This window comes from Mustela nivalis (assembly GCF_964662115.1).
Source record: "Mustela nivalis genome assembly, chromosome: 20".
NCBI lineage: Eukaryota > Metazoa > Chordata > Mammalia > Carnivora > Mustelidae > Mustela > Mustela nivalis.
The window spans coordinates 35,315,890-35,339,700 of record NC_139039.1 but is presented as its reverse complement, the minus strand read 5'-3'; the positions used below and the strand labels follow the sequence as shown (position 1 = coordinate 35,339,700).

The 23,811-nt window shown below is 52.8% G+C and overlaps 1 protein-coding gene across 10 annotated transcripts in view; it reads left to right on the top strand.

The window, feature by feature from the left end:
- The first annotated feature begins 787 nt into the window (after positions 1-787).
- The window catches only part of LOC309855355 (uncharacterized protein), a 61,522-nt gene continuing 38,498 nt past the window's right edge, over positions 788-23,811 (top strand). For 3 of the 10 annotated variants that reach the window (XR_014306751.1, XR_014306758.1, XR_014306759.1), the window contains exons 1-7: positions 788-1,068; positions 5,427-5,599; positions 13,560-13,668; positions 14,034-14,139; positions 15,238-16,847; positions 17,075-17,324; positions 18,467-19,014. The gene's annotated coding sequence lies outside the window, so the exon portion shown is untranslated. Of the gene's footprint in view, positions 1,069-5,082; positions 5,295-5,426; positions 5,600-13,559; positions 13,669-14,033; positions 14,152-15,237; positions 16,848-17,074; positions 17,325-18,330; positions 19,015-21,273; positions 21,318-21,431; positions 21,525-23,811 lie in introns of those variants that run through there. The other 7 variants (XR_014306752.1, XR_014306753.1, XR_014306754.1 and 4 more) reach the window with 7 other exon arrangements.

Sequence of the window (23,811 nt, the reverse complement as noted above, 5' to 3'; positions counted from 1 at the left end):
AACGTGGCAGAGGAGACCCGGTTCAAGGTAGGAACTGCTTTCCCTAATGGGAAAGCAGGTCTGTGCCCGTTTCAGTGCTTGCGGAGAAAATAGGGACTCTTTCCAATGTACATTTATTGAGCCATACACCGCTGGATTGTCCAAAACCCCACCTCAGTGCAGCTGCAAACCAGCTGTCGGTGGGGAAGAACCGTAACAGGTGTCGGTTGAATGAAAGACGGTTGGCTTCAGTAGTGGGAAACTCAGTAGGAAATGGGTGCCAGGGGTTCAGTCACGGAAGCGAACAGGAGGTGGGGGAAGGACTGGTTCTGGGCAGTGAGCACAGGAGGCGCTGAACTTTTAGGGTCATCAGAAAATAAATCTGCAGAAAGCAGGGACCACACCGTTCCGTGTTACTGCCTTGCAATATGACCTGCCCGGGCAGATGCTGGTGGCCAGGGAAGAGGAGGAGGCACGGCGTAAAGGTCAACACAGAGGGAGATCTTAGACTTCGCATAGAGGAGCCACGGAGAGAGAGTTTCTTAGCGAGTCTTTCAGAGAAGTGGGGACGGGGGACTGGAAGTGCGGTGAGCCGGTTGCTAGCGGACCTCGCTCTCGGCCATTCTGCTCAAAGTGTGGGCACCGAGGTTCCCTTTGTGTCACACCATCAAAGCTCCTAGTGAGGGAGTTGGAAGATAAAACTGGAGAGCTGTTGACTAAAATTATAAATTTCTCAGGCGCAAACACAGACACACGGAGCCGGAGGAGAACGCGGTCTGCGTTTCCACAGAGCTGGCCGCCCAGCCGCACGCCCTCTGAGAGGCGTCCAGGGACCCGGTGCTGGGAAGCCGGGGAGCCTGGTCTTACGGGCGGACACAGCTCATCAGAGCCCTCTGGGCCTCAGCAAGTCAACCGAGGCTCTTTTCCGCTCGGGAGAGGGTTGTGGTTGGTGTCATGCCGGGGAAGGGCTGCCCCAGAGGCTGTGGGGCGTCGAGACAGAGGCTGCTTGTCCACTTCGAAGGCTGCTGGCGCTTGAGCCATCCGTGCAGGCTAGAGAGGACCCGACCTCATCTCTGACCTCATCTCCAGGTATCTTCTGCTTCTTTGTTCTTTTTTTAAGATTTTATTTATTTAATTTAGAGGGAGGGGGAGAGAGAAGCAGACTGCCTGCTGAGTGCAAGCCCGATGCGGGGCTTGATTTTGCGACTCTGGGCCATGACCTGAGCTGAAATCAAGAGTCAGGCCCTTAGCCGACCCGGGCGCCCCTCCCTGAGTCTTCTGAAGCTATCTGGGGACAAAATCCCACATGTCGTGAGGTGGTTTTCATAGACATGCCTCTCTCGGCTGGCACGCTCCACGTGCGGTATTTTGTGGGCACAGCTCAGTTTCCCGTGTGAGGCTGACCACGTGCCTCTGTGAGGCCTGGTTTGGCGGCCGAGGGGCCCTTGTGTCTGAGGCAAGGGGAAACATGTTTTTCTCGATGGGACCCAGAGGCCATAGCAGACACATTCCTGGTGGCTGTTGCCAGAGGTCAGACTGGAGGAAGGAATTCAGGCCAGCAGGTCGGGGTGGGGATCCCAGAGTGAGACACTCAGGTGTGGACAAGGCAGGGCAGACTCTGAGGGTCACAGGATGTGTGAGCAGGCGTCATTTTGGCCAAACCTTCATTTTAAAGGTGGGGAGACTCAGGCCCAGGCACCCAGGAGTGCCCACAGTGTCCCAGAAGGAAAGGAAGGACAGTACGGAGGAGTGGCCGGTGCCTCTCTCGGTGGGTTTGGTTGGTTTTGCTACAGGGAAGTGCTAACCACCAGGGAACGTTCTCCCCGCGTTCCCAGGGCCACTTTGCTCTCCCCTGATCAGCCTCCACGCTGCATAGCTATACCTCCCCACAGCAGCAGGCAGATAGGAAAAGTCCGTGAAGTAGGCTGAGCGGAGCAATAGGGAGCGGTGGGGTCTGCAGTGCCTACGGGGGGGCAGCCATGACAGCTCACTGCCTCTGGGCCTAGAGTACGGCTTCATTTTTTGTGTTCTTAAGATGCAAATCTGAATTTTATGTGACACATCCTGAGTTTCTAATGTCAAGAAGGAAGTAAAAAAAAATTTTTTTAAATACCGTGGACACCAAAATGACTTCCAATTTTCCTTGACTTCTCCGTCCCTTAAGAGAGCCTTCCTGGCCCCTGCAGACCCGGTCAGTCCCCTTGTCACACTATCCCTTAGCACCCTGTACTTAATGCATTTCACAACACAATGGTAATTAGATAATTAATTATAAAATTGGGTTTCTTGCCATGCTCTGCTTCTAGAACGTCAGGTCATACTTTCCGGGGCTGTGGTTTCTTGGCTCGTCCCCTTTTCCAGGGCATGGCCTGCACACACTAGCTATCAACTAAATGTCTGTGGAGTCAGTGAGTGAGCAGCCCCAACCGACCCTGACTTCAAAACCCCTCGGCTGGGCTCTCATGCAGCTGATGCGGGGGACTCGAGCTGCCTTGCCGTTTGGACATCATTCCGTGTTCACGGAAATAAGATTTGTATAAGATAAAAGGGGCAATGCCCCCCTTTTCTTTATAGAGATAAAAACTGCTAAAAGAGAGTGCCCAGTCATGGTTTCCTGCGGACCACACAACCGTCATTCACCTTGGGGCGTGTGGGCCTGGTTCCCCCCCCGGGGTAAGCAGCTGAGCCCTAATGGCTTTCCCAGAAAAGGGAGTGAACTGATCCCCTGTGAGGGCTCAGGGTGAGTCACAGTGTGAGGCTGGGACCCGAGCAGCGCCTTCTAGAAGTAGCCCTCAGCTCCCTTTTTGCAATAAACTTGGTTCCACCCCCGGACTGGGAATCAGCGTTGCGCAGACAGGACTTGAGTGTTGTCAGAGGACAGAGTAGGACAGCTTCTCCTGGGAGTTTCTGAGTGAATCCTGGGTATACTCAGATTCAATCACGTTGTAGCTAATATTTCTGTATGGAAAGACCAGTAAGTTTGGTCACTCCCGTGTATCCTCAGAAACACTTCCACATTCTCTGCTTTGAATGAGATGCTCACAGTCCCGTGTTGAGGGGATCAGCCGAACTCTTCAAGTTCAATAGTGGCTCTCAGGCTTTTCTGAGCTTGAGCTGAACTGCAGCCAGAAATTTCACAGAGCCTCTGGCCCCAAATGCGTACCTGCCCGTGTGGCTGGAATCAGAGCATGGTAAGAACACGGACGCTTACTGTGCCGCTTGCACTCCTACTTTCGGTTCTTTGAGAAAAACATGGTGGTGACTCTCTAAACCGATTTTTCCACCCCTCGAATGGGTCCCCGCTAGAAACTTAAAACTCTGCCTTAGAATGCTTTCGCACCCAGCTTCCAGATGGGGGGGCTGAGTTGTACTTGGAGAAGATCCAGCAGATCTATATGATGCAGAAAAGCACCGTCGGATCTTTTAGGGAACTTGGGAGCAGAATTCATGCTCTAAGTGCCCCCCCAACCCACCACAGCCCCCTCGTTCTGCAGATGAGACAGCTGAGGCCCCGGATGTAGGATTTGCCAGAGGCCATGACAGAACACACGTCTGTTCTGAGCCGGGGAGCTGGTGTCTTCCGGCCCGACGGAGAGCTCCCTCCTATGCCCTGGGCAGATTTCCCACTCCACAGAACACGCGAGGATTTCCCAGGGAGGATCGAAGACCACCCGTGCACTCCAGACTGCCCGCACATGAAGTGAGTCAAAGGTGCAGCGTGAGCTGGCTTTGTGGGAGGGGCAGGAGGCACCTGCTTACAGCAGGCCACCTGCGAGGCCCCACCCAGGGACCAGGGTGAGCCCCGGCTGGCAGCCTACACCTCTCGCCCCTGGATAGGAAGCCGGCCTTTCGATGCGAGGAGGCACGCTGCAGGGGGAGTCCGTGGTCCCCCTTCCACGGAGGATGATTTCTAGAAGTCCGAGACAAAGATGGAGACGGGGGATGCTGGAGCTTCCTGAGACCAGCCCTCATGCCGGCCTAGCACCGAGGGCACGGAGCCCCCAGGACAGTCAGGGAGGGAGGCCTGGGCCTGCCTCTCCTGCGGCTGGGCTGCCCAGCGGGCCGGGGAGAGTCAGCCTGGGGTGCTCCCAGCACGCTTGTCCCAGGGGGTCGGGGTATAGCCCCAGGCCCAGGCTCAGCAGGCCTGCCCGTTGTAGGGTCCCCAAGCCAGCCACTCAGCCCTGGGGGTGCTTTTCTGCTGCCCCACCCCCAGGCCCCAAGACGCAGGTGTCCTTAAACTCAGCCCCCCAATTCCTGGCCCCGGGGCCGAGGGGCTAGAGCAGGGTCTCACAGCTTACCTGGGGCCAGGTGGGAGGAGGCGAGGCACAGAATCAGCAGCAGGAAGGAGAGAGCCCTCATGGCGGCTGGCAGGCCGGGCCGGGATGCCCGGGAAGGCAGAGAGGCTCCTTGGAGGCCGAGCTGACAGAGGCCGAGCTGACAGAGGCTTCCAAAGCCGGGAGTGTCTCCGTATTTATAGGGCGGCACTTGCACAATAGCAGAGGTGATCTGAAGGGCGGTGTCGCAATCCGGAGTGAAATTCTAATAAACCACCCCTCACGCCGTTTGCCCTGAGTAGTCCGGGAGTCACGTGCACACACTTTTCTCTGTCCAGCTGTGGCTGGATTCAGCTCTCAGCCCGGAACACCCCCAGTTGGCTCCTCGGACCGGTTCGGTTTGGTTTTTGAGGCTGGGCAATGCAAGTGGGCTTCCTGAAGGAGGCAGCCCAGGCTAGCAGGCCCGTGGTGGGGCAGCTTAGAAAGCTGGAGGAGGTGGCCTCAGGGGGACACTGCGCAAGGGGCTGCCCAGCCCCCAGCCCAGCCGTGTGAGTCTCTGTCTCGGAGCTGCGTTCTCCGTGCCATGGCCCCAGGGGACACCCTCGTCCCTAACAAAAGTCAAGCTGCTTGCTTTTCACTTAACCTTCAGGGTGGAATTTTCTTTCTCAAAACTCTGCTCCTGGGGTGCATGCTCTCCTTGACTAACCAATGCCAGCTTTCCTCCGTCCCTTCCTCCCGCCTTCATTCTAATGTGTGTGTCTCCTAAATCTTCTTAAATCTACCAGCCTCCTCTATCACTTAATGTTTTTTTTCATCCAGACTTTATTTTTTTAGAGCAGTTGCTGGTACACTGCAAGATTTAGGAGCAGGTTCAGAGATTCCCTATCTACTCCCTGACCCCCGCCCCTCCCTGACCTCCTCCACAGGGTGCATACTTGTTACCACTGACGAACTGACGTCGACACATCCGTAGCAGCTGGAGTCCACAGTTTGCATTAAGGTTCACGCTTGGTGTTGTGCATTCTAGGGGTGTGGACAAAGGTATGATGACACACATTCACCATCACAGTGTCACGCAGAGTAGTATCTGTGCCCTAAAAATCCTCGGGGCTCCACCTCTTCATTCCTCCCTCCCCCTGACCCCCTCAACCACTCTCTCTCCTGTCTCCATAGCTTTGCCTCTTCTGGAACGTCCTATGGATGGAATGAGACCCAATGCAGCCTTTCCAGATGGGCTTCTCTCACTTGGGGATGTGCATGGAAGGTCCCTCCATGTCTTCTCACGCCTTGATAGCTCATCTCTCCTTAGTGCCTCACAGCATTCCAGTGTCTGAGTGAACCACAGGGTACGTCTCCGTCCACTGACTGAGGACGTCCTGCTTGCTGCCAGGCTTTGGTAATGACGAGTGCAGTTGCATAAACACCTGCGTCAGGTTTTTGTGTGGATGTCAGTTTTCCGCTTGTGTGTGTGTGAATGTCAAGAAGTGCTATTGGTAGATCATATGGAACCTGCCGAGCCGTCTTCCAAGGAACCTGCGCCACTTGGTGTTTCCCCAGTGCTGAGCTCCCGTTGCTCCATGCCCTGGTCAGCATTTGCTGTGGTTGGTGCTTCCAGATCCGGGCCACTCTCACGGGGGGGCAGGACCAGCTCCTGTTCTAATTTGCGTTTCCCTGATGACCTGTGATGCGGAGCATCTTTTCGTCTCCGGCCTTTCTCTTTTCCAACTAGAGGCCTGTTCCTAGGAAGTTGTCCACTGCGGCTTCCCAGGACGCGAGCCCCTGGCATGGCCTCCGGGAGTCCGCAGGCCTGGTTTCCAGACGGGGCTGAGTCTTCCTGACTCAGGGATTCAGGGATTCAGGCTGCGAGGATTGGAGTCTCCAGCCCTCCATGGTCAGACTGGGGCGTTGTGTTAGCTGCTACCTGAGGATCTCTCAAGTTCTCATCAATTCTAAAGATGTTTTAAATGTTCTCTTTATTATTAATTTTTATAGTTCTACAAACAGCTCTCCTAATGTCTTGGTCAGTGTTCTTATTTGTGAGCAACAGAAGCAGCTCTGGCTGACTAAGCAAGAGAGGAGTTTCCCGAGAGGGCAGTGGGTAGCTCTCAGGATCCATGAGGGGCCTGGAGAAACTGCTTGGAGCTCAGCTTCCGGGAGGAGTGTCCGACCTATGCCGCGGATCTGGTCTGAGGCAGCCCGTGGGCTGTGGCCGCTGTGCGGGAGACGCCAGGCGCTGGCCTTCTCCACCACCGGCAGAACCCCATCTGTACCAAAGCAGCTCCTTCTGGATACTTCCACGGCGGGCCTGCCAGAGAGAAGGACAGAGGGACAGAGGCACCCATAGACTGAGAGATTGAGAGAGAGGTGGGTGGGGGGGTTGGCATCAGGAGTCCCCTTTCCCTGCCCCTCCGACCCTGAGCCCCACCACTGGTCCCACTGTCCCACTGTCCCACCGGCCCTGGGCCTGGTTAGCAGAGCCTCAGTCACAGGACCAGCTGCAAGGGAGTCTGGGAAAGCAAGACCCTTACATCCTCAGCACCTGCTGATGGGGGGAATGATGGCTACATGAATGTTTGAGCAGAAGGAGCTTTAGGTTTCCCTAGAGGGTAAGTGAACTGAGCGACCAGGAGGTGTAAGGATTACTAGTAAGTGAGGAGAGAAGTCATGGGGGGTGGGGCAGGACGGCTGATAAGACATGTGACATTAAGGCCACAGGGGACACGCAGAGCTGAATTGCGGGGGGCCCTTGGGAAGGCAAGGGCCGGAGTTCCCCAGGCCAGGGGATGTGGACACAGGGGTGTTCCTACCCCACACCCTCCCTCGCCAGGAGCAGCTCCGAGCAGGAGGCGTTTGGGAAGGTTGCTGGGCTGTGCTGCCTGGTGGCAGAGAGGAGGGTGTCGGCTCTCGGAAGGCAGGGGATTTGCAGAGAAATGGTAAAGGGGTCCTGGTAGGGAATGAAATCTGTAGGGAAGGAAGGTTTTTAACAAATCCCAGAGAAGACGGACATTTAAGGGAGCACGAAAGAAAACCAGGAGAATGGGGGTGGGAGCCGGGGAGGGAGCATTGGGGGGCGACCCAATGCGGAGAACTTTGTAGGGGAACAGAGCATTCCAGTGTCTGCTGGGTTTGCCAGCTGGTGAGGTCGTGAGAGCAAGGACATCGGCCCCGCCTGAGTGGACACGGAGATCCTGGCCTCTGGTCCGGGGGCTCCAGGTCGCCCCTGGTTTCTGGCCGCCTCCCGCTGAATCCTTTCTCCTCCACCTCCGGCGGAGCTGCTCCTTCATTTCTGGCACCTGCGTGGTGACAGGGAAGGGGGCTCGAAGGGGCAGGCATATTATTTTATTTATTTATTATTATTATTTTATTTATTTATATTTATTCTGTGTGATCATTCACTTAAGGGAGGCTGCGTTCTGTTTTGCAGCTTCGGCGTCCTAGGAGCAGCAGGTACGGTTTCCAGCCGTTTCCCTTGTGCTTTCATGTGCACCAGACCTTGACCGTGGTCTGCTGGGGTCACGTCCTTGGCCATCTGGTCTCTAGGACACGTCTCAGAGGCCACATTGCTTGCCACTGCCCTGAGGCAGGAGCTGTTTGTGTCAGCTGCTGGTCACACTCTGGGCGCATGAGACTTGTGTGCAGAGGTGAGGGCGGGCAGGTGGGGGGAAGGAAGGTAGCACCTGCCTTGGGGCCCCCACCTTCCAGGACCAGATGAGATGCAGCCTTTCAGCGTGGGGTTGAACAGATGCTGGCCCCACGCCGCGCTGCTCAGAAGCCTGGTCTCCACGGGGTGTGTGAGCTGCTCCTCGGTACAGGGATGGAGGAAAACGCAGGGCAAAGCCTGACCGAGGCCAGGTCCAGGTGGGGACGTCCACACCGGCGCATGGGTCTAGTCTGCAGAGCCGCGCGAGGCCACGGAGGGGGTTGGGCTGAGTTAGACCCCAGAGTTAGACTGGATGCTAACTCTGAGCCTCCACCCAGAGGCAGGGTCACCTTGGACATGGCGTTTAGCTGCTCCTCTGCTGGAAGAGGCAGCAGTCACCCCTCCCTTCCCCAGAGGCTCGTGGGGATTTCCTGTGCGGAGGATGAGACAGTCGGGCGGGAGGGTTCCATCGGTGCCATTTCTTACGGCTCCTGCCTCTCTCCTTCGGGTTAGGAGCACCCTGGGATCGCGGGTTCCCTACCTGAGGGTTCCCTACATAAGAACAGCCCATGTGGGACGGTTCCGGTACTGAACCCGGGGGCAGCAGACCGTGTGGAAGGTGCTGGGCTCAGCCGCCCCCCTCCCCCCGCCATCGGCCTCTTTACACAAACTATGCACATTCTGTGAAAAGCTAAGACCGTACGGACGAGTGTCAACGAGATCATGAAGTTGCCTTGAATGCGACCTCCCTCGGATGTGGGGATTGCTGGCGATGCGGTTTCTCTCAGTCTGTGACGTTCTCCTCTGCACCGTGTAGGGGTATCTACGCGTCTGGGGTCATGCATACGTGTGGTTTTAAAGGCAGCACGCTGTGACACTGCAGTGAAACTTGCTCCCTTTCCAATTTCCATTTTCCATTTTCTAACATCATTGGATCTCTTTTTTTTTTTCAAAGATTTTATTTATTTACTTGACAGACAGAAATCACAAGTAGACGGAGAGGCAGGCAGAGAGAGAGGGAAGCAGGCTCCCTGCTGAGCAGAGATCCCAATGCGGGACTTGATCCCACGACCCTGAGATCATGACCTGAGCCAAAGGCAGCGGCTTAACCCAATGAGCCACCCAGGCGCCGGATCATTTTTTTTTTAAACGATTTTTTTTTCTAAGATTTTATTTATTTATTTGACAGACAGAGATCACAAGTAGGCAGAGGCAGGCAGAGAGAGAGGGGGAAGCAGGCTCCCTGCCAAGCAGAGAGCCTGATGTGGGGCTGGGTCCCAGGACCCCAGGATCATGACCTGAGCCGAAGGCAGAGGCTCTAACCCCCTGAGCCACCCTGGCACCCCTCATTGGATCATTTTTGTAATGCATTTACAGCTTATCTGGGTTCCATCTATGGTGGAATACTTTTTTATTTTTCAAGATTTATTTATGTATTAGAGAAGCAGAGAGAGAGAGAGAGAGGGCCCATGTGTGGAGGGGGAGGGGAGAGGGACAGAGAATCTCAAGCAGATTCCCGGCTCAGCGTGGAGCCTGATGAGGGGCTCGATCTCCTAACCTTGAGAGCATGACTTGAGTCGAAATCAAGAGTCAGACGCTTTACCAACCAAGCCACCCAGGTGTCCCTATGGCAGAATACTTTTGAAAAAATAATTATTTTTGAAAATTGCCGCAAGACCCACAAAACATAATAATGACCAAGGTAGCCATTTTTGAATGTACGGTTTGGGGGTGTTAAGAGTGTGCACACCGTTAGGCCACCAGCACTGCCATCCATCGCCAGAACCAGCCGTCTCTCTGAAGGAAAGCTCTGTGCCCGATAGACACCAACCGCCCCTTCTCCCTGCCCCAACCCCTGCATACGTCCGCTCTGCTTTCTGTCTCTGTGAATGGGACCAGTCGGAACTACACAGAAGTGTCATCATACGTATTTGTGAGTCCCCGAGTTTCATTCATGTGCCAGCCAGTGTCCAATTTCCCTTCTTTTTAAGGCCAAGTAGAGTTTCGGGACACTTGGAAGAAGTACACGATCAGTGGTAAGTCTACAGTTTAGGACAGCCTCGGAGTCAGGACCTGCCTCTCTCCTCTCCACTCGCACTCTGTCTCCCTGTCCTTAGAGGGGGCAAACCTCCAGGGGGGGCTCAGCCTGCACCCCGGCTGCCAGGCATCCTCCTGGAGAGGCTGATATTCCGGTTTCTGCACCAGAACTGAAGGTTGGGCAGGGTCCCTCCCTGGAATGCAAACACACTGGACAAAGGTAACATTTATGCTCAAGTCCCAGCTCAGGTGTGGGACCAAGGGCAGAGCCCAGCATGGACGCCAGCTTTCCAGTTATGCCCAGAACCGCCAAGTACTGCCAGTTAGAATCGTAGCCCCGTGACGTCCGAGCACTTGAGTGTTTTCTCCGCAGAGTTCCTATGCTCCATGGAGGCCGGGGGTCCTACCGAGTCCCAGCGAGACCCACGCTCCAGACCTTGCCCTGCTTTCTGCCAGAACAGCCCAGAAACTTCCACTCTCTGTGTCAGGCCTGCTGAAGCAGCTTTTGTCTGCAAGGGGTTTCTGGGACTTAGCGACGGAGGGACCAAAGGAATCCAGCTCGGCACAATCGATGTCTCACGGTCACAGAAAATAAACGTGGACTGAAGGTCGGTCTTCAGAGCCCTGACACTTCAGGGAAATGGGAACCATTCGAAGTGCCTCTGGCGTGTCTGTGTCAGTCCTGACACCAGGCTCTGGCACCCCCCGGCCTGGCTAGGGGGGCAATGCTGCCCAGACGTTCCGGCCAGGCTCTTCATCCTTGCACGTGGCCTTCCTTTCCGGGAGCTCGGAATCCGAGCACACCCGGGGCTCTCAGGGACTTGTGCTTTGCTTCACACTAAAGCCAACCGCACTGACCCGCTGGGAATGACAGCGTTTACATCGCTGGAACCAGAGGCCATTGAAAGCATATCAGAAACCCAAGGGGAGTGCATTTTGGTATGTGAGCAAAAGGGTTGTTCGACCCTAACGGAAGTAAAACCAGTTTTGTGTGTGGGATTATCATTCCCCAACAGAAATCCCCTAGACCACTTCCTGCTGTAACCAGCTCTTCCCGTGGGTAATTTGCACAATGACTTTCCTTCTCGAAAATAGATGATGATGTCAGGAGTCGGGAACTGTCGGGGTCATCAGGATCTGGGAAAGCCTGAGCCGGAGCCAGAAGGAGACGACATGGTCAGGTGCAGGCCTCTGGGGAAAGCGCTGGGAGGCCCGGCCTGAGTCGGAGCCTGCGCGCAGCTGGCTGTGTGGGACCTTGACAGATGACAGGCTCGCTACTGTTCTTCCTTCCCTCCCTAGAGAAGAGCAGGGTGCATTTTATGGGTTTTTTAGAGACCAGTTTCCAAACTGGACAGCCTATTGGAATCACCTGGACCATCTTTACAAAACAGGCCCTGAACTGCCGTTGCCAACAGTAACCTTCTAGCATCTATCTTTTTCATATGATCCCCCGATAAACACAAATCACACAACGCCATTTGCCATATGCTCTCACATGCCTAACTGCATTTCCTCAGTTTGCACGTGCAAACTCTTTCATTTTAGCATTTTGAAATTGGGATGAATCTTATAATTAATATTAATATTATAGTATTATAATAGTTATAATACTATAATAATATATTATATCATATTATTATAATATGAATTATATAATATAAATTATTAATTTATATTAATAATTTTAATATAAAAATTCTATAAAATTATAAAGTATACTTAATAGTAATGATAGTAATTAATGTGGTCTCTCCTTTCCACTGAAAAGTAGGTAAAGAAATGTGAATCTGGGGCATCTGGGTGGCTCAGTCAGTTAAGCATCTGCCTTTGGCTCAGCTCCTGATCTCAGGGTCCTGGGATCGAGTCCTGAGTCAGCTTCCTGCTTGGTAGCGGGCCTGCTTCTCCTTCTCCTTCTGCCCCTCTCCTTACTTGTGTGCTCTCTCTCTCTCTCCCGTAAATAAATATATAAAATGTAAAGATTTCAAAATCTTAAAAAAAAAAAAAAGATGAGTCTTACATCTAGTGGTATTTTAAAACTAAGGAAATACCTAATTTCATTTTCATTTTTATGGCAACCTTACGAACTAGACCTGAAGGGATGAATAATTCCCTTTTCACAGAAAAAGCAGGCTCAAGTGGGTTAGACTTTGATTTATTCTTTGATTTATTTATTTATTCAACCAATATTAATAGCATCTTCCCCAGGAGGGCTGCCAGGCTAAGTCTGGGGGTGCAAAGATGAGTGAGAACCTGGTTCCTGTCCTCACAGGCTCATGCGGACATGGTTATGGCTGTGGCTGGATGATCATGGTCCCAGAAGCCCTCCTGGAGCTGCAGGAACAGAGGGCTTAGCTCTGACTGGAGGTTGGCAGTGGACCCCCTCCTCCTTCCCCCATTGCTCTGTTTACCAGAGGCATCGCCTGCAGAGGGAAGGGTTCGACTCTGGATCTCATCCACACAGCACTACTTCATTTATCCCACGAACACGCACGGAAAGCTTTGTCGTTAGTGCTGTGCTCGCCGCACACAAAGACGGACCAGACAGATAGGAGCTCTGGATCGGAGCGCAGCAGACAAATATTAAATGATTCCACAAGGGTTCAGTCTTCTAAAAGAGGAACACGGGCAGTAGCACTCATAAAGACAAGGTCCCCTGACCTCATCCGGTGTGAAGTTAGTCCCCTCCTAGCTGGGGATCTGAGGCTGAGACTTAAAAGATGAGCAGAAGTCCAGGCAAAAGGGAGCGTGCGGGGAGAGGTGGGTTAAGGGTGTTCGAGGCCGAGGAGACAGATCCCTTCTAGGTCCTGCACCGGAGGAGCCCACAGGAGAGAACCACGGCTGGAGCTGACAGACAAAGAGGCGGTGGGGGAGGGGGTGAGCAGGCAGGGCAGGAGGCTGTGTCTCCGCGCCTCGCACCTCGGAGCACTGGTAGGAATTGTGGCTCTTCCTCCAGGGACAATAGGAAACTGTTGAAAAAAAATTTTTTTTTAAATTTTATCTATTTGTTCATGAGAGAGGGAGCACATTCGGGGGAGGGTCAGAGTGAGAGGGAGAAGCAGACTCCCCGGCTGAGCAGAAATCCCCACAGGGGCCCTGGGATCAGGACCTGAGCCGAAGGTGGATGCTTAACCACCTGAGCCACCCAGGCTCCCCCCAAAAATTTTTATAAATATACATTGTGGTAAAATATACACAATATAAATTTAACCCTTTTAACCATTTTCAAGTGTACAGTGTGGCATTAAGTACAGGCACGTTGTTGTACAACTGTCATCCAACTGCTATCCATTTCCAGAACATTTCATCTACCCAAACTGAAATGAAACGTAACACCCATCCTCCTCCCCCCCCAGGCCCTGGCAAGCTCCATTCTACCTCCTTTTCTGTGAGTCTGACAGGCAGGCATCAGGCACTGTTTGTCCTGATGTGACCGGCTTACTTCACTTCGTATAACGTTGTCAAGGTTCACACACACCGCAGCATGTGTCAGAATGTCTTTCCTTTGTAAGGCCAAATTATATTCCATTGTAGGTATACTCCACATTTTATTTCTCTAGTCATCTGTGGCTGGACACCTGCTGAAAGGTTTCATACAGAAAGTAACGTGGTTCCATATATGTTTTGCAAAGGTCCACCCGGTTGCTCTCCGGAAGCCGATCTGGAAGCAGGGAGCAGGTCTCCGGGTTTGGGGAAGGTTGCATGAATCCAGCCCAAGAGGAATAGACGGTGGTGAGAATGGTAAGAAATGGAAGGTTCAAGAGCTACTTGCGAGGAGGAGTCAAAACGTTTGTCTGGACATGGGGAACCGGGGAGAGAGAGTCAGGCAAGGGTTACCCCAGGTGGATGGGCCGCCATTTGCAATTACAAGATGCAGCTGAAGAGTTGAGCCCTGATGGTTTGAGAAGTATGGGGCCATCCAAGCAGGGATCTCTCAGTCTGGAGCTCGGGTGTAAGCTGGAGGCTCCGAAGGGACAGCCATCAGCCCTGCGGTGATCATGGAGGCCAAAGGGGTGTAAGTCATGCCCCAGAGCAAGGGTGCAGTGAGAAAGCAGGGAGGTCCAAGAAAAGATCCCTGAGCGACTTCCATGTTTTTGGTCTCATAGAGTTGGATCAGCCAACCTGAAATAACGAGGAAGAACATTCAGAGGGGACAGACCCGAGGAGTATGGTGTCATGAAAGCCAAGGGAAGAAGGGCTTTCAGGAAGAAGGTATTTAGTAAGGTGAAGAGTGAAATAGTGTCCCGCAAACAGGGAGTAACTAGTTACGTGACGGCAATGGATATGGAGTGTGGGACGCACACCAGGCAAGTGGGGAATGGAAAAACGGAGATAATGGGGGGTTACCAGCTTGGTGTCCTTGGTCAGTTAGCTGCGCGTCAGGCATGGTAGGGTGAAGCACTACAGTGCCTCTGGATCTGAGGCAAAGTCCTGCCAGCAAGGGGACTTCCTTGACCTTGATCCTGACTCCCTGCTCTCCCGGCAAGCCAACAACAATGGGAATCTTGGGGAGCTGATGCACATCCTCAACACCTGTGCTCTTGACTTGAGGGGATGGGGGACGGGGATGAACATGCAGGGTCAGCATCTGCTGCAGAGAAATAGCTCAGGTACCTTCTGTCGCCTTCTGGGGTTTGGTTTCTGGAGCCAGTGGCAAGAGGGAGGAGCCGGGGCTCTGGTCTCAGGTCTGTGGGAGACTGGCGTGCGATCTTGGCAAGCCAGTGCTTCCCACCTCTGGAGTTCCTAATCTGTCAGAGGGAGTTTTCCTCAGCGAGATAATTCTGGAATGCATTTCCTCATTGGAGGTGTGTTTGTTTTTGCAAGGAAGTCCCTACCAGAAAAGGTTGTGATGATCCTTAGGACCAAAAGACGCATCTGCAAGCCAAGGACCACACGACTATTGTCCCATTTATTCTCCAAACAATGATATGGTCCGGGTACTGTTAATCCCATGGAGCAGATGCTAATGCGTAGGTTTCGGAGGATGATGACCTCCTCAAGTGGGAGGGAGTGCGTTTGTACCAGGCAGCAGTGAGGAATCATAAATTTAAATCGTCACTGCCTGCTCCCCCTGCAAAGGGAGTCCTTTGAGCAGGTCAAGGCCTGAAAAGAGCCACAGATGCTCTCCTGTATCTGAAATCCGAAATTTCGAGAAAACCCCAAATCCTTAGTGGATATGGGAGACACCCATTCTTTGGATCTCAGCACCTTGCCTGGGTTATCTTCCATTTCTCGCCGCGCTCCCCACCCCTCACCCCCTGTGTCTCTGCCGTGCCTCGCGACTCCCTCCACACACTGCTTCTCCTGCAGGTCACACCTTTGCATTATTTCCTGGGCCAGAGACACGCTTTCCTCACGACGCAGGCTGACATCCTGGGGATCCTTCAAGGCTCCTGAAACTTTCTTGACCTCCCAACAGCTGTAAAGTCTCCCTCCTTACGATCTTTGTTGTATCTCCTATGCCTCTCGGGATGCTACTCTTTCTCGGCCTTGAATTCAAGTTGTCTGTTTACCCCCTTCCTGTTGGAACACTTGGCCTTTGAGTTTCATGCAAACTAAGCATGGCCAGAGCTGGCGCATGGCAGAAGCTCGGGGGGCTTGTTGGCTGGAAAACCCTCCGTCCTCACCTGGGTTTGGTTTGCCCGCACCGGCCTCCACCGGGTCCCTGATCTTTGGAGTCTGCGTGAGTCTCATGCTGGGTGTAGGGTTACCTACACCCTACCCAGAGAATAAGGTGTTTCCCTGACTCGAGCTTGGGAACAGCACCCCGTTACGTGGCCACCTGTTTCTTCTGGAGGCCCCTATCAGGCAGCGGTTGTCCTGGCCCGCTACGTTGGCACGGTTTGGAGAGCTTCTAATGTGCAGCCCAGACCCACACTTGTCACCTCAGCCCCGTGAGAGGAGAAAGCTAGGTCCATTATCCCCAGGTCCCCGTTTTCCAGATGAGGAAACAGGTTCAACCACGTTAAGCTGATGTACCTGGGACATCATAGTTTTGGTTGGAGGACTGCTGAGTCTTCTGGTTTCCGGTCCAGTGATTCCAAAGGATAAGAAGAAATGACCAAGACATATACAGACCAGGACATGGCAAGTGGTGAAGAGGCGCCCAGAAATAATGAGGCTAGAAAGAGGAATCCGAGGAGGAGAAGGAATGATCTATATATTTCTTAAGATTTTATTTATTTGACAGAGAGAGAGAGACAGAGAGAGGGAGAAGCAGGTTCCCTGCTGAGCAGAGCCTGATGTGGGGCTCGACCCCAGGACCCTGAGATCATGACCTGAGCTGAAGGCAGAGGCCTAACCCACTGAGTCACCCAGGCGCCCCAAGAAGGAATGATCTTTGTTCAGGATACGTGGCTTCTGGAGTTCCCACCACGTGGGCGGCGTGGAGGCAGCGTCGGGTCCCCGTTCTCAGGACTCACCCGGTGGAGGCGGGCAAGCGGGAGGGCAAGCCCTTGAGCTGGGCACCCAGGCCGCCGGGAGGCCGGCCGTCTTACACTCTCTGTCTCTGCACGTCCTCTCCACCTCCCTCTGTGGACTCCAAAATCCAACCTCCTTGCCAAGTGTCAGAACCAAAGCAAGTCATACGTTTGACTCGTGCGGAGAGCGACGTGTTTCAGAATGGTAACGGAGCAGCTGCTGTCTTAGCAGAAGAAGAGGGTGGAAACTGCCAATTTCCAGAAAACCAAGCTGGATTCCCCAACCTGGGTCCCACCAGAATGACAGCGGGTCCCCTCCTGGGCCTTGGTGTCTTGCTTATAGAGCGGTGAGTTTGGGCTATTTGATTGCTAAGGTCTTTTACCTCCTCTCTGTTTTGAGTCTGTGTTCTGGAACAATCACCTCCTTCCTGGAGACTTTATGCCTCACGGTTACCTTTGCTCCTGCCTATCTTCCCGGACCGACCAGCACAGCCCAGCGTGGTGAGCCTGCAGACTCAGGAGGTCAAACTCCTACCAGCTTCCCAAAGGAACTGGGTGGCCTCGGGTGAGGGATGCTCAATGCCTCAGTTTCCCCATTTGTAAAATGGTGATCGTGACGGTACCTACGGCCTCAGAGCGTTGTAAGAAATAAATGTCGTGATAGAATTAGAACAGTGCCTACCCTCAGTCAATGCTGGTGGGTCTTACTGGTTCTATTCCTTGTGTAGGTATCTGACCTCCTCACCTTCCGGGAAGGTGGTGACCTCATCCGAACGGAGTTTGGACTCCTGTTACCTGTGCAGGATGTGGTCCCCACCGGGCTGTCCTGAGTTGCGGTTGGTTGAATTCGTTCTCTTCCAGGCCACCGAGAGCCCCCATTCTGGCGCTAACGGCACTGGGGACTCAGAGGGTCGGAGCCCCGGAGCTGGGGTGGTTTTCAGGAAGTTGTCTGACACCATTCTTGGCTTCAGATAACAGGTATTTATTCTCCGGGGACAACAAATATGCTTCTATATCAAATACAAATACCATGTGTGGGTCGTTTCATTTGCATGGGATTGTGGTATTTGCATATGGGAGTTTGTAGTTAAACAGAGCTGAGCCCCACCTGTAAAGCTGTTTTTTTAAACCTTAAAAACTTTAGAATGATGCTCTGCTTATAGAATACTCAGACAGAATGGAAGTACAGGTAATGCATACAGTTAAGCTTTATTTCACGACCTGCCCCTCTAAGACCCCTTCTCTTTCCCAGAGGTAAATGCTGCTCACATTGGGTGACTTGCTTTTTAGGCTCTGGACTTTTTTCTCTGTATTTACCTATGCGGTGTGTACACACACATTTCTTATCACTCTTTTCCTCCCGCTAACGTGCTCGTGCTACACCTTATTCTGTGAGTTGCCTTTGTCACTGGACACGGATCATGGAGAGTTTCTGGTCATTCAACGATTCGGATCTACATTTTGCATGAGCCCTCAAGTTCCCCTTCTGACCTCCGAGGAAAGGGCATTGTGAGCTCCCCAGTCTCTGCCCTGAACTACCTCAGCCCCTGCACCCAAGGGCAGAGCAGGGGCAGGGGTCCCTGGAGAGAGGCTGGCTCTGGGAGGGTTTGGGAGCCATCAGAAAGTCTGGCGGTCGCTGTGCCTTCTATAGCCCATGGCCACGTTCAGAGGGCTTTCAAGTCCATTTTTGTACCTGTGCTGCCGAAGGGCCGTGGGCAGGCAGGAGGGACGGGCGGCTGCGGGAGGAGTGTAGGCTTCTTTCTTCCAGATGAAGGTGGACAGAGTCTGCTGGGACTTTTCTCCAGTGACAAGTTTCCTTGTTATCCTCAGAGTTTATGGTTCCAGAAGAAGCTGGACAGACTGGCTGAACCCCACTTCCCGCAGGGATCTCCTACCCCTGGCCTCCTCCCCTCCAACAGGGCCTGGCCTGGGCTCCATGGCCAGACCACGCCTACGGGGGTGCTTCCAGCTAAGGGGATTTCGACGGGATAATTCTCTGTTGTAGGGGGAGGGGCTGTCCTGTGCCTTATAGGATGCTGGGCAACATCCCTGCTAGGTGCCTGGGGCACTCTCTGTTGTGGCAGTCAAGAATGTCCCCAGAATTGTCAGATGTCTTCCAGGGCCCGGATCACTCTGGCTGAGAACTTCTGCCCAGAAGAGTGAAGTCATCATCCTGACCCCGCTGTGTGCCGTGACCACTTCGCCTGCCGTCTGCGCTGAGGCCTGCCCTGGTTCCAGGCGCGCGGATGCATTGCGCCATCAGTGGAAACAGCTGGGCATGTTGTGGGCTTGATCTTATCAAGGAGGACTAGCAAAGGAGGAGGCCGCACACAGATTTCTGTCCTTTTACTCACTGAGCAGTCGCCGAGCCCCTGCCTCGGGCTGGCTGTGCCAGGCGGTGTCTCAGACGTGCCTGTGTCCTAGATGTGCCCGTGTCCTAGACGTGCCCGTCAGCCCCCAAGCAGCCCCACCTGCAGGTGGCCAGGGCCGGGAAACAAGGTCTGCTCACCACACAGTGAGGCAAGGGCTCCCGGAGGTGAAGGGCACGTCCTTGCTCTCGTTCCCGACTTAGGAGCCACACAACGCGGCTTCACAAATAACCCTGAGGAGGAGTTACCTGCCCCGAAATGCCGGGTGCTACTGGAAAAGGGTGCGGACTCTGTGAACGGTGAGCTTTTCCCCTTAACCAAACACGCCGTGCTTTCCTGCTAAGTGGCCAAACACAATGTTTAGTTATTGGAAATCATGTTCTTTTAATTCCCCGGTGCATTTTATTTTTAAAAAGATTTTATTTATTTGAGGAGAGAGAGCGCGCACGCACACACAAGTGGGGGGCAGGGCAGAAGGACAAGCAGGCTTCCTGCTGAGCAGGGGACCCTGAGATTGTGACCTGAGGCTGACACTTAATGGGTGGAGCAACCGGGTGCCCCCCCACCCCTGGTGGTGCATTTTAATTTTTTTTTAATTTTTTAAAAATCTATTTATTTAATATATATAGAGAGAGATCACAAGTAGGCAGAGCAGCAGGAAGAGAGGAAGGGAAGCAGGCTCCCTGCCGAGCAGAGAGCCGGATGCAGATGCAGGGCTTGATCCCAGGACCCTGAGATCTTGACCCGAGCTGAAGGCAGAGGCTTAACCCACTGAGCCACCCAGGCGCCCCCCGGTGGCGCATTGTAACCAGTCCGCATGTCACTGGTTCCTCATGAGCTCATTCATTCAAAGGTATCCATGGGCCACCCGCTGGGGTGGGGCCCATGGATACCCAGATGGCTGGGGCATCAGGGATGAGCTGCAGGGGCTGGGCTTTCGGGGCGGGGGCCCTTCCCCAACGGCCTGAGTCTGGCTTTGCCACTGTGGGGAACTCCTGTGAGCTTTGGGGGGCATTTGTGACACGGAGGGAGACCGCAGGTTTCTTCGGCTCCCCTGAGGGTGAATGTGGCCTTCGTGCCCTCCACAGCTCAGGCTGCTGCGCTGAGGGGTCCCGGGCTGCAGCCTGTGAGGCCCGTCTGCCCTCTCCTCCCTGTGTATAATCGCGAGCCAATCCCCTGCTGTCTTTCTGATTCAGCGCAGGTGGATTCAAGGACAACCTGGGTCCCTTGTCTCTTAGAAGTTTTATTTTAGTGGATGAGATTAACCTCGTTCAACAAACACAAACTACACACACACACACACACACACACGGGTGTGTCTGTGTGCACACATGCCTACGTGCATATGTGTGTGATGTGCAAGCAAGGATATCAGTGTGTGATAAAAATTAAGCAGCATGAGAAGATGAAGGAGGAGTTAGTGTAGAGGATGGGCCAGGGACAGTGTCCCCAAGGAGGAAGCGTTTTAGCAGAAACCTGGAGAGAGCTCTTCGAGGGCCTGGCAGAAGGCTTGCTCCATGACGAGTCAACAGCATCAGACCCAGGCACACACCTGTGCATGCGTGTGCACACACACAGGCATGCACACCTGCACCCTCACACGTCTGCAGGAGCGTGCAGCAGGTCAGCTGGCAGGCATTCCCTCTCCCCCAGCTTTGCACCACCCTCCGCTCAGCCCACCCCCGGACCCCTGTCCTCCACCCACGGGGGGCCGAGCACAAAGCCTGGCTTTGGAACTAGAAGGCAGGAGGAGACGGGGTCTGGGCCAGTTGCTACAGGCTAGTGGGGGGAATCCATCCTGAGATGAGACTCGGGCTTGGGCAGATTCACGGGGGAAGTGGAGGTCATGAGAGAGACGGAGGATGACTGGATGGAGCCCCGTGTTCTTCTGACCTAGGACCCCCCTCATTTCATCCCCTGCTGCCCCCAGCCTGTGTCTGTGCTCCGGGACCCATGGGTTGGGTGTCCAAGGTGCAGCAGTGTGCACAGGGCTAACTCCCCGGCTGTCAGCCCTCTGAGCATTCCTGGCTTTCGCTCCGCACTGACCGACATTCCTAGAAATGGAAGAAAAGGAGTTTGAAGTCTGTCCATTCCGTGTTCCCAGTGTTGGTAGGAGGGTAGAGCTCTCGGGGACGCATGGAGGGCGTGGGGGCGCTGGAACCGGTGCTGTCTGGGAGCTTGTCCCCCAGGCTTCTGCTCGACCCGTGTGAGGGACAGCGAGTGTCCGGGCAGACTGTTGGTTGTGGCATTGCTGGCCATCTCCGTCCCTTTGGACAGGCTTGAGGTGCTGCATAGCCAGAACCCTGGGCTTCGGTGCTGGGGACAATGAGAGCCAGTGCCAGAATCACTCATTACTGAATGTGTGGCTGGAGTGTATGAGACTTACCTGCACCCTCTGGTTGTCCTTTACTGTAAAACAGCACCTGCTCTGCCTGAAAGCAGATGGCAAAAGAGATGGGAAAATGCTTTACTAAATGCCAATTTGGGGCAATCGGCTCCCTGGCCTGAACCCAGGGCGATGGTAATGGGGTGTGTGCATTTCATGTCTCCCTCTTGCAGGGAGTATGGACTCAGCCAGGGAGCCTCTCTTCTGGTGGAAAAAGTAGGCGAGACCCCTTGATAGAAAGCTTTCCAGACAGACACTAGGGGATGCTTGTGGGGGCACCTGGAAGGCAGGGACCACATCTTATTTCCTTTCCTCTTTTTTATCTTTAAGGTATACAAGGTAGTGATTTAAGATGCAGAGACATGGTGATCACCACGATCAAGTTCATTAACACATCTCCTTCACCTCATGGAGTTACCTTTTGTAGGTGTGGTGACAACATTTAAGACCTACCCTCTCAGCAAATCTCAGCTCAGTCGTCAGGCAGCATTACATCTCCAGAACTTACTCACTTTGTAACTGAGAGTTTGTACCCTTCGGGCGTTTTTTACATGATCGGCGCCCCGTAAAGTCGGACTGAATGTTCACGGCTGAAGGTTAAGTATGTGGCTTTGTTGTCAAACAAACAGGGTTCCTGATCCACAGCTGGACGGAGTCAGCTATAGAGCTGGACCCCACTCCCTCCATGGCCCATGCTCACCCCAGTCATCCATCCCCTGTGGGTCCAGGGGCCTCCCAACACTCCCTTCTTCGCAGACCTCCATTACCTACACCTGGCGTACCTCCTGCACATCTTTCCAGAATTTGCCAATGGCCAAATCTCAAAGGTTCTGGGCTCGATGATAGGCTCTCCTAAGGGAGTAGTGGAGAGAGTGAAGTTACTGTGAAGGGGAGCCATGGGGAAGAGAAGAAGGGTATCAGCGACCTCTTGTGTTCTGGTTGCTGTGAATATATTTTCGCATTTAGTTTCAGAACACATGGTCCGAACAGCACCAAGTAAAAATCAATTCCAAACGTATCATTTCATGAGAGGTAGAAATAAAATTGTCAAGACTGCTATCATTTAAATAATTCTGGTAGAATTTGAAATAATATTTTCTACATTCCCCTGGCATACCTGAGAGTTATTTGCAGAGTACCAGTGATCCAAGGAGTAGCAGATCTTTTCAGAAACAGCTCTTGCTTCTTCCACCTTCAGCGCGGAAAGGGCTTGCCAGCCCTTCCTCAATGCCTGAAAGGCTATGTCAAGGTCACGAGGTGTGGAACTGAGAGTCTCCAGTCCTGGTGCTGTAATTCTGCTGCAAACACATCTTACCACTTTGGTCAGATCAATTGATCCATGACTGTTTACTAAAAACTCCTAGGTACCGGTCCTCCGAAGGCACTGTGCAGACTCATAGATCAGTAAAATCATCGGGGGGAATGGACAGACATGCAGCTAACAGGAAAACAAGCTATACTCTTGAGTTCCTGCTTCTGCTTCTGGAGGAATATCTGGTTAGGTCAAGAAAATTTCATTTATTTGTTTAGTTAGTTAATTTCAGGGACAGAGTTGGGTGATTCGTCAGTTGCATATAACACCCAGTGCTCATTAGGTCATGCGCTCTCCTTAACATCCGTCACCCACTTAACCCATCCCCAGCCACCTCCCCTCCAGCAACCCTATTTGTTTCCTAGAGTTCAGTATCGCTTATGGTTTGCCGCCTTCTCAATTTTCACCTCATTGTATTTTTCCTTCCCTTCCCCATGTTCATCTGTTTTGCTTCTTAAATTCCACATATGAGGGAAATCATATGGCAGTTGTCTTTCTCCGGCTGACTTGTTTCACTTAGCGTAACACCCTCTAGTCCATCCACGTCATTGCAAATGATCAAGATTTTTCAAGATGCTTACAAACTTTGACAGCTGAATGACCAAAAAATATTTTACTAAAAACTTAATGGTAATCAGAGGAGCAACCAACTTGAAGAAAAATATCATTATGATGCCCATAATCTATTGGTGGTATTACAATACTGTGATATGTACACATTTTACTATTATTTTTGAACTGTGGGTTAACTTTTTAAAAATAGAGGAAGAATTGTGTAGAAACCTATGTTTAAATATAACCTCTGTTAAAAACTTTAACTTTAGGGACGCCTGGGTGGCACAGTCAGTTAAACATCTGCCTTCACCTCAGGTCATGATTCCAGAGTCCTGGGATTGAGCCTGGCATTGGGTTCTCTGCTCAGCAGGGAGCCTGCTTCTCCCTCTTTCCCTCCCCTTGCTTGTGTACTCTCTCTCTCTCTCTCTCTTTCTCTCTCTCAAATAAATAAGATCTTAAAAATAAAACAAAACAAAACAAAAATTTTGATTTTATCTCTCTCCACCAGAAAGACTTCTGGGAACATAGTTTTAAAAACTTTCTCGGGGTGCTTGGGTGGCTCAGTTGGTTAAGTGACTGCCTTCTTCTCTGGTCATGATCCTGGAATCCCAGGATTGAGTCCCACATCAGGCTCCCTGCTCAGCAGGGAGTCTGCTTCTCCCTCTGACCCCCCACCCCATGCTTTCTCTCTCTCTCACTCTCCCTCTCTCTCAAATAAATAAATAAAATCTTTAGAAAAACTGATTTTTCAACCAACCCCTTAATAAAACTAATTGATTAAAAACAGAACCCGTGAACTTGATGTTTCATTCTTGCTTGTCATACTGCTTGACCAGAGCTCTA